The sequence below is a fragment of the Mesocricetus auratus genome, unplaced genomic scaffold (genome assembly GCF_017639785.1).
Source record: "Mesocricetus auratus isolate SY011 unplaced genomic scaffold, BCM_Maur_2.0 Super-Scaffold_100014, whole genome shotgun sequence".
NCBI classification, from domain to species: domain Eukaryota; kingdom Metazoa; phylum Chordata; class Mammalia; order Rodentia; family Cricetidae; genus Mesocricetus; species Mesocricetus auratus.
Window position 1 is genome coordinate 15,908,749 of NW_024429197.1, and position 13,811 is coordinate 15,922,559.

Here is a 13,811-nt window from a genome sequence, read left to right on the forward strand (position 1 = left end):
TGGGCGGCTCTGGCGGCTGTTTCGGCCCAACCCCCAAGCTCACAGCCCAGGTGGGAAGGGAGAGGCTGCAGCACCCAGCCCCTAGCCCCAAAAAGAGAGGAGAGCAGCAGAGGAGTCCCCTCCACCCTACAAGCTAGAATGGGTTCTGGTACCAGCCTCTCCATTCCAAAGCAACCCAGCCCTAGGTGTACATGTCTGGGGGAGGTGCACTCAAAAAAGATCTTTAGCCTTAAAACCTCCTTTCCCCAGAGGTCAGAGGGAGGGTGACCAACCACCCCCATTCCTTTCGTTGTTCTCACCGGCATGGATCACAGACTGTGCCTTGGTCCCTCTTGCTAGCAGCCCACTGGTCCTGCCTGAGGTCTGACCTTAGATCCCCATTCTACAATACAAGCCCAAAGCCCCTGGCTCTCTTGAGAGAGGGGGAAATGAATGATCTGTCAAGACACAAAGAGAAATTCCTCCCATACTGCCAAGCCCCAGACCATCCTATAGAACTGGACTTGATTTCACATCACAGCTCTGGGTGACCAACAGCTCCCAAGCATCTTTGGTTAAGGTACCCACGCCACCAGGAGAGGGTGGTGGACTGGTCAGGGAGGATACCACATCTGACTGCAGGAAGTCTGAGATCTGCCTAAGCTCTCCAGCTCGCAGCTCCCACCACCCTCCGCCTTCTCTATCTCCAAGGCTGTGGCTGTGGCTCTGACTTGCTAAGGTCCTTCCTGTTGTTCAGAGTCCTGGTTGCAATCTCACCTGTTCCCTAAGGCAGGAGCTTTGCATCACTAAAGCAATGGAACCACAGAGACCCTGCTCAGCAGCCCTCTGCAGCCTGGCTGGCAGAGGTGGGCGTGTGTGGGTTGGTAGTGCCAAGATCCAAAAGGAAGGGAGACTGGCAGCCAGGGTTAGCTGGAAGGTGTCCAGCTTCTCATGGGGTATTAGTTGTGACATACAAACAGCACGCACACACACACACACACACACACACACACACACACCACATGCTTCTACTTCCCTCCTTAGTCTTCCCCAAACAGGGCAAGTATGACTGGCTAAAATACATGCATGCACATGTATGTGTATGTATGCATGTACATGCATGTGTACACTATGTCTCTTCTCCTTCTCTGTGGTTAATGCTCTACATCAGTCCACCCTCACCCTAATTTCTCATCAAAGTTATCACAACAGACTGCCAGCTGGTCTCCCTGCCTCATTCCTTGATCTGGTTATCCTATGGGCATCTAGTGTGATCCCTTTATAATTTGTTACAAATCAACTGAGAGCATCCTGCTCGGAGAGCGTCCTGCTCGGAACCAGATGCTCTCCCGACGCAGTCAATAGCACAGTGAGCAAAGCAGATGAAGCTCCCATTCTCAGGAAGTTTATGGTCCAATGAGGAAAGTGAGACGGGAAACCAACATGTGAGGTAACTGGTGGTGGCGAGTGAAGATTTAAAATGTAGACGAACTGGGGCGAGGGGGTAGAGTGGCAAGAGGCTATTTAAGTTAGACTGCTGGGGAAGGAGGCCTCTGCAGAAAAGGGACTCTTGAGCCAAGATTTGAAGAAAGTGAGGGAGGAAGCGGCATAAATGTCTAAAAAGAGCATCTTGGGTTGAGAGGAAAGGAGAGCATCAAGCCTCAAGGTGGGATTTTCCAGTTTCTTTGAGGGATGGAAAGGAAGACCTTTGGAACCAGGGAGGCGAGGGACAATGATCTGACACCCTCGGGCCCTGACCACTAGGCTCTCCAGATGTTACTCCCAATGAGATGGGAAACATGATGACCACAGCTGGAGACATCTTGCTCAGTCAGTGGAGTGCTTGCCTAGCGTGCACAAAGGCCTTGGCTCCATCCCCAGCACTGCATAAAATCTATCATGGTGGTGCATGCCTGTAATCCCAGCACACAGGAGGTAGAGGCCAGAGGATTGCAAGTTCAAGGTCATTCTCTGCTAGACAAGGGTGGGGGAGGTAGGGAAAAGAGAAGGGAGTGGAAAAAAGGTATGCCCTATCTTAGCCCAGCTCCTGAATCCATGGAGCAAGAGGCAGGATACCAGCTGGGGCATTTCTTTTTTTATAATTTTCATGCTTATTTAAATATTTTAATAGATATTCACTTGTGTGCATGGTGTGCGTGTAGAGGGCAGAGAACATAAGGGAGGCAACTCTTTCCGTCCACCACGTAGGCCCTGGGGATTGAATCATCAGGCCTGGTGGTGAGTGCCTTTACCCACCGAGCCATCTCACCAGCCAGTCGGGTGCTTCTTGCCCTGTAATACCCTTCCCCTCAGTTGCTCACATACTAAATGCTTGCTCCCCCTTTAAGCTTTAGCTCAAGCACCCTACCTTGCCAAACTCGTCCCTCCCACTCCAGAGCTGACCTAACTTCCTCCTTGGGTCCATGGTGCCCAATGTGCTCACATGCCCATTTCTTCTCCCTAGACTGTAAGTCACTTAAAGTCGAGGATCATCTTGAGTGTCAAGTTCAGTCTGTGGATATTTTCAGTGTAAAATAGACATTGGCTGAGCGACTTCGGGCCTTATGTGAGGCACACGTGACAGAACAAAGACTATTGGTAGGCTAACGCCAGCCTTGGATGAGCCAGGAGTGGTGGCTCACACCTGCAATTTCAACACTCAAGAGGCTGAGATAGGAAGATTGCCGTGACTCTGGGCCATCATGGGCTCCATACTGAGTTCTGTGCCATCCTGAACTACTGACTGAGAGTATCTCAAAACACACACATGCGCGCGCGCGCACGCGCGCGCGCACACGCACACACACACACACACACACACACACAAAACCACAAGTGAGTGAGATACAGCGGTTTACGGCTGCAAATTGCCATCGGGTCACTGTTACCACATGCTGGGATATTTCATACACTGTTCACATATGTGTGTGTTAACATTTATGGGTATACTCCTATAGATTTGTTGTTGTATGCAAATTAGACAGCACACTTGTTAAATGTACACACTATACCATAGATAAGTAACACAGACATTGCCACATGACCCATATGGACACACATATGTATACACATGTATATATTAAGAGCATCCTTAATAACAGCATTCCCTGCCCTCTTCCTCTATCACACCCAACTTGTTCTTTTTATTTTATTCATTGCAGTTGTAAGCTGCCATGTGGGTGTTGGGAATTGAACCTGTGTCCTCTGGGAGAGTAACCATGCTCTTAACCACTGAGATATCTCTCCATCCCCACAACGTGTTCCTTTTTTTTTTTTTTTTTTTTGGTTTTTTTTTTTTTTTGGTTTTTTACGAGACAGGGTTTCTCTGTATTGTTTTGGAGGCTGTCGGTCCAGCCCGGCCTCGAACTCAGAGATCCGCCTGCCTCTGCCTCCCGAGTGCTGAGATTAAAGGCGTGTGCCACCACCGCCCGGCCACAACTTGTTCTTAATTCATGAAACTTCTGGAAAAGAGTTGACATTTTTCCTCTCTCACTTCCCCACATACACCCGTAAACATCACAGCAGCTGGACAACATCAGGACCAAATCTCTTTCACAGCTGTCTTTAAGATTTTCCTCTGCATATGAATGGTGATAGAAACTAGATAGCTTCCTAGGACATGAGAATTTGAGAGGCCTGCTTTCTGGAGAAGAGCCACAGACATCAGAGTGGACCAAGTTCAAGCCAGTGGGAAAATAACTTTTGAACAGAGCCAATGTTGAGTCAAATTCAATATCTATCTCCCTCTCTATGAATCAACTTTATGCACATTTATTGATGCTTCTCAATCACACACACACACATACACACACACACACACGTGTAAGTATACATACCACCTCATATCCATGTTCACATACACCTGGCCACACATCTGTACCCCTAGGTGAGCATATCACACACCCATCTGCTGGTTTGGCTGCCTTCACGGTCACATATATAAATGGACATATACAAAGTCATACATACATTCATGTATTAAGTACCCACATGTATATCCATGAATGTATATCTATACCATCACAGACCCACTCACAGGATAGTCAGATCCTCTGCAGGCTTCTACCCTATCCACAGAGAAACCCATCATCCTATTTCCTATTAACATCATAAACTTACATTTGCAACTTGCAAGCCTCCCAATTTGCAAAATGACTCCTGTTAGCCACATGGTACACACAGTTCCTGGTCACATCCCATTCCCACCTCACTCAGGGAAAGGCATTTTAGAGAAAGGCTCTGAAATACTCTTGTCTTATGCCTAGAAAGCACAGTATCTGCTCAGACAACTTGGGTGAGGATAACAATAAAGTTGGTATAACTCTGCCCATCCAAGAGGCACCCCACCACCACACACACATCCCCTTAATTGTAGGCAAAGTGAAAAGATGATCTCTCTGAGCAGTTCTAGGAATGTTTCTCTACTCCCAAACATACTGAAGATACTGAAAGCAGAGAAAGAACAATAAATGAACTAGTTTGTGTCCTGAAGCCTCCTGGGAAAGCCCTCCTCTTCCCTCCAGGATAGCTTCATGGTGTCCAGTTTCTTAAGGCAACCTGTGGGCCTTGACAAGGAAGAGGGTAGACCAGGAAACTCGGAAATGTAAAGGGGATGACCGGGGCTCAAAATAATAAAAGCAAGTATTTCACAACAGAAGCCACTCAGGGACAGGAAGGCAAGCTGCGGACACCTCCTGGCAGAGAAGCAACGGCTAGAGCACTGGATCATGAATAGCAGGACTCTCTAAGGGGCCAGGGAGAAGGGGGTGGACACCGAGCATTCCATGAGGGGGTGGAGGGGTGACTGCTTCAGGCAGTAGCAGCAGCTCCCAAGTAAAGTCTTATCAAAGCTGTTATGTAACCAAGGGAGCCGAGAGGAGCACAAACACCTCCCCTCCCCAAACAGGCACCCACACCCACACCCACCACCTCCCAGCACCCACAAGCATATGAAAACTCAGCTCCTCTCAAGCAGCTCAAGAAGGAGGGATCATCTTAATGGGTTACATCAAAAGCCTGATGGGTGAAGGGCCCTTGCTAACCAGGAGTCCTATCCAGGGAAGGGGAGACTTATGAGACCTCTGGAAACCCCTCCCTTGTCCTGAACTTCCTGCCACACCCAATGTCTGCTCAGACTCATCTAGAAACCCTTCCCTGCCCCTCCCCCCAGAAGGATCCCATTTGAATATTTGATTGTGCTCTTGGGGATGGGAGGTGAGCTGCCATCAACCCCTCCTGCCTGTTGTTCCCCCACAGCCTCATCTGCATTTCTTGACATTTGGCTCTCATCCCCCTGGGATGACAAGGAAAGGGACCTGGAGGAATAACTCCTTGCTCTATCCCCTTGAACCCAGATACCGCACATGACCCTGACATGACTACAGCAGGTCAGTAGGGGAAAAGCTATCCAGAGAGCTGAGTATTGAAACCCAGACCTTGTCCTTCCATTTGAATATTTTTTTACTCCCCCAGTTCTTCCTTTTTCCCTGCTGCCCTGTCTCCAGTAGCCTCCTCCTTCTCTTCTCCATGGCACTGAACAACCCCACCCACTCCTTGAATCCTTTGCTGAGAAATCTTCCTCCCCAACAAAAGTCTCTCCCAAATGATGCTTCAAGATAGGGCTGGGGATGGGCAGAGCATAAGCAGGCTTGCAGAATATTTTAGGGTTCCTGTTCTCAAGTCTAAAGTTATGGTTATCAGGTTGGCACCAAGTGGCCAATTAATTATCCTGACTCTATCTCTTGAGCCCCAACTACTGAGGTCTACCCTGCCAGACTCAAACTCTAAATGTCTTGAGTCTGAACTTTTGGGGTTCAAAAGGAGAAAAGCTTGTGCAGGTTCAATGAGCTTGTTGCACTGTGATGATCTCAAAAGAAGAAAGTCACAATTGTACTGCCCCTTCCTAGCCCCACACTAACAGGCTTTGGAAAGAGGAAGATGCACTCTAATAGGGAAAAGAAATTACTTTTACCAAATGCCACTAACAAATATGAAGCCTAAATTCCTAAGAATGACCTCAGAATTTATATTTCTATCAAGGGACTCTGCCCTTGGAAAGTGGGTCACCTGGGAGAATTTCTCTAGTGCACCCTCAACACTGCCCAGGCACCTCTCCATCCGCGACCCAAACCTTTTTCAGCACCCGGGACAGCTCCGCTGAGTCTCGTTCAGCACTGAGGACAGCTCCCACAGTACTCTGCCTGGGTTTCCAGACAATCCAGAGAGCAATAGAGCAGCTTTACCCAACGAAAGAGCTCCCACCCTTGCTCCCGTGGACTGGCACACCTGACAATCCTCCCTTCCCTGAAGGTCTCAAAAGAGAAAAGAAACCCAGACTGGAGCTTCCCTCCAGAAGCCTAGAGAGAGGACCCCACCCACCTCCTTTCAGCCTGAGCATCTCAGCACCACTCACAGCTGGTTCCAAAAAGCACTTTCCTTCTGAACCACCACCCCAAAACAAAATACGTACTCACATGGGGGCTCTCAGCCCTGTAGGCAGATGTGATGGGAGGAGGCAGAGAGAGGCAGCTCCCCACACCCTGCTCTGAACCCCCTTTCTGCAGGAGCCAGCTCCCATCTGGACTGGGGGGAAGAGAGGCGTGTGGAAGCACTGAGTGAGGGGAAGAAGCTGGAGCGGGGGACTGTGGGACGGGGGTGTTGCGATGGGGGCGAGGGAATCCTTTTTAATTTCATTCTCTCCCCATGTCTACATCAGCCCCGCGGGCTCAGCTCTTCAATATTTACACACAGGAAGAGGAGAGGATGAGAAAGAATAGAGAATGGGGGCGGGGGCTACCTGAGCTCAAAGGGCACAGAGGCAGGAGCCTTCTAGAGCTGAGGGCTTGGGTCCCCCATACCATCCCCAACCCATTGCCGTCCTGAGCTCTGGACTGGCAGGAAGAAGAACCCTGGGACCATTCTGTCCCTTTGTTAACAAGATACTTTGAAGCTGCATCAGAAAAAGATCAGATCCCCACCCACATACCTGGACACCCCCACAAACCCAGATTTCTTGGGTGCCTTATGTGCAGATGGGAGAAGCAGTATTCATACACAAGTGTGGTCTGATGCTCGGAACATGCTTGCCTGTGGGTTGTTGTATATATGCACATGAACATGTCAGCTAGCATGTACAAGTTTATACAAGCATGAGTCTATTTACACATCAACAACAAGAAATCAAACCTGAGAAATCACATTCAGAACTCATCTCCCAAGCAACCTCACCTCTTTCCCCATGGCTCTCCAGCTAGGGACCCAAGGAAAAGGCCACCCAATCTTCCCAGACTCTCCTCTTCCCAGACCCCTCCCTCCTTCATAAGCCTCACTTTTTCTGTCTGTAACATGGGGAGAAGGGTTAGTAGGAAAGGATGCCGCACTGAGCCCAGGGGCCCAACAAGTTATTAGCAACGATGAGCTGGCAACTCGTTACCATAACGATGGTGCCACCGCCTCACCCCAGCTCAAACCCAGACTCCCCAGACGGCAGGAGGCCCCGCTGAGCCAGCAGCCTTCAGACTGAAGGGGGTGGATAAAGAGGGAATTGAGATATGATGCCTGCAGAGTGGAGGGTACACAGCTGTTCTTCAACCCCCCCCCACTGAGAAACAAAGCTTTGACTCCCCCAAGTGGGATTGAAATCAGAATCTGGGAAGACTTCTTGACCACAGGGATGGGAAGACACTGGGAGTCTTCGGAAGCTTGTCTCAATAAAGGCTTCGTGATTATACCCTCCCCACTTCATTTCAGCCACCTAAAACCAAAGCAAACAGAAAGCCCCTCATTGAAGTGCAGTCCCCTCACCAGTGAAAATGAGGGCAATTATGTTTACCATTTTCTCTAAACTCCTAGAAGCCTCTGTCAGAAAGGGTTCAGGTAGCTGTATATCCTTTCTAAATCAGACAAAACTCAGAAGTTTCTCTACCCATCAGAATCCAAATAAGATTTTAAAAAAACACAAAAACCAGTCAGCCCAGCTAGAGGCAAAATGCATCAGAAACTGTGTGGGGTGAAGAAAAATGAGCCCAGCCTGCTGAAGCGTCAACATCAGCTGGAAGAGATGTTACATGCCAGGCAGATGCTGAAAGCAGGCACTGAAAGAAGGAAGTCTGAAGTTGAGCCCCGAGCAGTGCCAGCCCCTAGGCAGCTGGAACTAAGACAAGGTCATGGCCTTCCTCTATGGTGGGTCTGCCAGGCATCCCCATCCCCAGGAATACCTGTAGGTGCCTCTATTCTGAGAAGAGTCTCAGGATGACGGCTTGACAGCCTTAGACATAGAGTCTTCATTTCCTCTACCTATATCCACACTCAGCTCTTAAGGGGGTGGGGAGTTCCAGCATAGACTGCGAAGGTTAGGAAATCACCTGGCGAAACACTAGCCCTAGGAATCCACAGGTTCACTGTGTGACCTTGAGTAGGTCTCCTCTCTTTCAGATTCTCCAATTTGTAATTAAGAGGTTGGACCTAGTCAACCGTAAGGTTCTTCCTCTGGCTATCATTCTATAGTTCCGTGCAAGCTCATTCCTTGGATGTGAGCCCCCTGGCACAAAATGCAGTGGGCACTGCCTGCCAGATCAGTGGGGCAGTGGGGGGGGGCTGCATCTGAGGCTGTTCGTCCTGTGTTCGCATTCCTTTTAGAAACACCTGCCACCCTAGCCCTCCCAGCTCTTTTTAGACCCTGATTCACTGCCAACTCACGAAGCTCTCCCTCCCCTCCCTCCTCTCTTCTCCCTCATCTCTCTCTTTTAGGCACTGACAGCTGGGTACAGAAGAAGACCCACACTCAGGGACTAGTGGACAGAAGTGGGGGGGCAGTGATCCAGTGTCAGAGAAAACACACGGGAAAGTGCCACTCTCTAACCTTGGCCTAGCTGGGTTCCTTGGGTCAACAGAAGACCTCAGTGAGGATTTTTCTCTACCACTGCCTAGCAATGTGTGATTGTGAAAAAGGTAATTCACCTCCCAATTATCAATGTTCTCTTCTGTAAACTGGCATCACATTTGGTTTGAACCATGTGGAATGGCTGTTATTGCAGTTTAAAAAAAATAGGAAAAGAAACAGTTGACAACTGTCAATTTCATATGGCTAAACCTGGCAGTCCTACCTGCTTCCAAGGCAGTTGGAGAAACAAGAACTGAGAGAGAAGCATTTGCAAAAGTCCTAGACTGATAAAGGTGCACTGTTATACTACTACTTCAAGGAGCTAAGTACAGACCCACCTGGAACCGTGAGCTAAGCCAATGACCCAGAACTTGGAGATTTGGGGCTCGGAACTCTAAGAGAAAGCCACCTGCTCCAGTGGTTAACAAGGCAAATCTTTCTCCTGCCTTCCCCAGCGTCTGACTCTTAAGAGCCTTTGGCCAAACATTACTGAAATGACACAAGGTCCTAGCACCACCACCACCCTCCAAAAAGAAACCATTCCCACACACAGGTACATAGCTTTTGGCTCACCACCAGCAGGGACCCAGCATGCGGAAAAGACACCAGTAGCATCGCAGAGGGTGCCCCAAGAGCTCTTGTCTAAGTCTAAGGAGATCCAGGAGGGAGGGGGCGATCTGACCTCGAAAAAGTATGGTCTTCCCATGCTACGTCCCGCTAGGAATGGGGGCGAGGCAAAGCCCAGCTGTGGGCGAACCCTGCTTGAATATATTCCCACACAGTCACACAGTACAACATACCCAGGCCCATTCACAGCGATAGTCGCACATGTACATGCACGTCCATTCATACACACTCAGACACCTACATACACAGCCACACAGTGACAGCACACACTCATCCACACATATGTCGACAGATTCATGGACGGTAACACCCTACACGCTCACTGCATTACACTCACTCACCCACAGACCCACACCCTCATCACAGATACATGCACGCTCACACACCTGCAGAGGAAACTTCTCTGTGCATCTCCCCAACACCACGACTTCCCCTCACAGCCAACCTCCCTCCCAGATCCAAGCTTCCATTCCAGCCGGGCAAGGGCTGGGCGGGCGCTGGCCGGCCTCCCGCAGCCCCGGCCGGGACAGCGCGTCTGCGGAGCGCGTGGTCCTCAACCCGTCCCTGGGGTCAAGCACGACGGCCTCCAGGCCCAGGGTGAGGTCGGGGGCGGCCGCCGAGGCCCAGCCCCTCCCCCCATCGCGGGGCCGGAGCCCAGGCCGCGGGAGCCCCGAGCGTGGGCGGCGCCGGGGCTGCAGCCCGGCCGATCCTGGGGGGCGCTGCAGAGGGCGCGGCAAGCGCGGCCCGGTCCCCACCCCTCCCGGCATCTTACCTGGCCCGGTCGGGCTCCGGCCGGGGGTTACATGGTGCCGGCGGCCCGGGCCGGGGGCGCTGCGGCTGCCGGCGCGAGTGCGGGCTCCGGGACCCGGCACTGCGGAGCCCCCGGCTGAGGGGCCGCGCGGGCTGCGGAGCCCCGAGCGAGCGCTGAGCGGCCGCGGGAGCGGGAGCCGGAGGCGGCCAAGCCACGGAGGCTGGATTTCCCGGGGACCAGGACGGGGAGGCGGGGGGATCCCGCCCGCGCGCTCCGCCCCCGCCCCCGCCCCCGCGCAGGGCGGCCGAGCCAGGAGCCCGCGACAGGGAGGGGGCCCGCGCTCCCCGCCCCCGCAGCGGCCCCGCGAGGACCGAGGTCGCAGCCGGCGGGCGGCCGGCGCGGTCCCGGAGGAGCGCCCGCGTCGCTGAGCGACAGCGCCGGGGAGGCCCAGCTCTGGGGTGCGAATGAGGTCTCTCGGGTCGGTGTGCACCGAGGACCCAGGAACCAGCACATTCGGTGTCACGACCGCGCACAGCAGACCTGGGCACGGGTACCCAAGCCCAGAGCGCGGATGGCTAGGAAGAGACACACAGCCTCACCGAGGCAGTCACACCCTGAATGTCACACACGACCTCCCCCTCCCAGGCACGTCCTCTCAGGCTACTGTCCTTAGTTTCCTGGGTATGCTCCCCGACTTCGGCTCTTGGCCTGGGCTCGAGGAGTCCCCCACCCCACCCCACCCCAGCCCTTTTGCCCCACCCCTGCCAGGGCGGGGCGCTGTGCCCGGCCTCCGAGTCACTGACAGGCGTCCCTCACCCACAGTCCGCCAGCGGAGGCAATCCCCAGTGTGCCGGGAGAACCCCGCTATACCTGCCGTCTTAGCTGGGGGCCCCACCCGTACCCACTGTGCCCGCCCACCTCTGGGCCCCGAGCCAGGGGCTGTGCCATGGCAGGGGTGGGGTGGAGGAGGGAAAGGGGACTGTCCGAAGCACAGCGCGAAGCTGCGGAACCAAGACACAGGCTGCAGAAGCGCGGAGAGCTGACTGCAGCAGTCCCTGGCTGGAATCCGTCTTGGCGCCCAGAGCGATGCTGTAATGGGGGGGAGGGGGCCGCGTGGGGAAGCCGCAGGAGGAGGGGCTGAGGAGATGGGGGAAGGGTGGGCTCTGGATTCTGACTTTCCCGGTGGGCGCGAGGGCAAGCTGCCTCAGAAGCTCCAAGTTGGGGTAGAGGGCGATCTGGTACTGAAAACTTAAGGTGTGGGCTTAGGAGGCTTGGGAGACAGTCCACCACCCTAGGGACAGACCTTGGGAGCTGTTCTGACTCCTCTTTCTGTGTATCTCTTTGGGGTCACTGGCCCTCCTCCCTGAGTAACTCGGCAAACTGAGGCACGAAAAGTAGAAGCCACCGGCCCTAATGAGCAAGAATCTGGAGCCAAGCCCACACCCACACCCATTCCCCAAGGGAGATGTTTTAAGGTGCCACATTACATAAATGGCATAAAGGAGCCTGGAGAACTCTTCTCCCATGGGAAACCGAGTCGTCCAGTGGAAGATGAACAGACTGGCCAACTATCATGCCGCCTATGAGACCACTTCATTGTCCCTTCAATCATGTGCTGAGGCTGCAGACAGTTCATGCCCAGCGTTCATTCAGCCAAGAACAGATGTCAGAGGAAGTAAGATAGAAAGTTGGTCCAGGAACACTTTGTAGAATGGAGAGAAATGTCTCATTTCCCGCGGAGCATAAGAACAGCCATCATGTAGGATGCTAAAAGGTACCTCCATGCTCTGTCAGTTCTAAGATGTATTTTGTAAACCGGAAGACATCTTAGAATGAACAGGGCCGTTTAGTATAGTTTTTCTTCTTTCTTGTTAACACTGTTGCCGGAGAGCTGCGTTTTAAAATTGAGAATCTAGGGGCTGATGAGATGGCTCAGCAGTTGTCACCTGCCAAGCCAAGACCCACGTGGTAGGAGAGAATGACTTTCCCGAGCTATCCCTTGACCTCCACACAAGCATCGTGGCTCCTGCGTGCACTGTCTCCCACCATCATACACATTAAATACATTTTTAAAGTTTAAATTTTTCAAATAAAAATAAAATAAGAGTATGGTGGAGTTTTCATTTGTTCATTCAACAGCTACTTACTAACTACACCTGGCACCTGGCACCTTGCAACTGTCCTGGAACTTACTGTTTAATCAGATAGGTTTACTTCAGAGAGAGAGAACCCATCTCCAGTCATCAGTAGAACAATGGATTTACACCAATAATAAAGACTCTCCAAGCCAGCTTCATGGGAATTTGACCTGTGCAGTCACTCAGAGCACCACACTAAAGGACCTCACACCAGGGATTGCCCACTGACTGTTACATGCATGTGCACACACATGCACAAGCACACCCATACACATGTTCTCACACACACAATTTTTTTTGAGACAGGGTTTCTCTGTATTGTTTTTTAGAGGTTGTCCTGGATCTCAATCAGTAGACCAGGCTGGCCTCAAGCTCACAGAGATCCACCTGCCTCTGCCTCCTGAGTGCTGGGATTAAAGGCATGAGCCACCAAAGCCCAGGTTGCACTCTGAAAATTGTGATTCTTAGAAATTCTGTGGCTATCAAGGGTGGACACAAAAGTATTTGTAAGATCTAGAAGCAGGGCCTGGAGAGACAGCTCTGCAGTTAAGAGCATCAGCTACTCTTCTAGAGGACTCGGATTCAATTCCCAGCACCCACATAGTGGATCACAACCATCTGAAAAGATGGTACCAAAGGATCTGATACCCTCTCCTGGCTTCTGAGGGTACTGCACACATGTGATACACAGACATGCATGCATACAGGCAAAACACCCACGCATAAAATAATGAAATTTTAAAATCTGTGTGCATTAGCCAGCTCTGCCTGGGTGAAGAAAGGCAGGCAAGAACACATAAAGAAAACATTTGAGTAGAACCACAAAGATTGGGAGAGTTCCAGATAGAAACACATGAATAAAGACATCCATCCAACTGTCAATCAAGCACGGTGTGTTGGCATGGGTCTGTTATCTCAACCCTCCAAACTGAGAAAGGAGGCTCATTATTTCTTTTTTATTTATTTATTTATTTATTGCTTGTTTGTTGTTTTTCGAGACAGGGTTTCTCTGTGTAACCCTGGCTGTCCTGGAACTCACTCTGTAGACCAGGCTGGCCTCAAACTCACAGAGATCCACCTGCCTCTGCCTCCCAAGTTCTAGGACTTAAGGTATATACTATCATACCAGCCAGCTTAGGTTCATTTTTTCAAAGTCAACCTGGTATACATATTGTGTAAAAGCATCTGAAGAAAAAAAAACTATCAAATAGGATAGAAATTGAGGTACCTTAATTCCTTGGTTGATTCTTCCACTGAAAATATGACAAATGACATGCCAGGTGGTGGTGTACGCCTTTAACCCCAGAACTTGGAAGGCAGAGGCAGGCAGATCTCTATGAGTTCAAGGTCAACCTGGTCTACAAAGTGAATTCCAAGATGGCCAAGGCTACATAGAAAAACCCTATCCCAGGCAGAGGCAGGCGGATCTCTGTGA

General features: G+C 51.4%; 1 protein-coding gene across 3 annotated transcripts in view; it reads right to left on the minus strand.

Moving 5' to 3' along the window:
* The window catches only part of Dlgap3 (DLG associated protein 3), a 65,695-nt gene extending 54,412 nt beyond the window's left edge, over positions 1-11,283 (minus strand). The window contains exon 1 of one of the 3 annotated variants that reach the window (XM_013120224.3): positions 11,157-11,283. The gene's annotated coding sequence lies outside the window, so the exon portion shown is untranslated. Of the gene's footprint in view, positions 1-6,452; positions 6,858-10,259; positions 10,453-11,156 lie in introns of those variants that run through there. The other 2 variants (XM_040756603.1, XM_005079461.4) reach the window with 2 other exon arrangements.
* Positions 11,284-13,811: the final 2,528 nt, after the last annotated feature.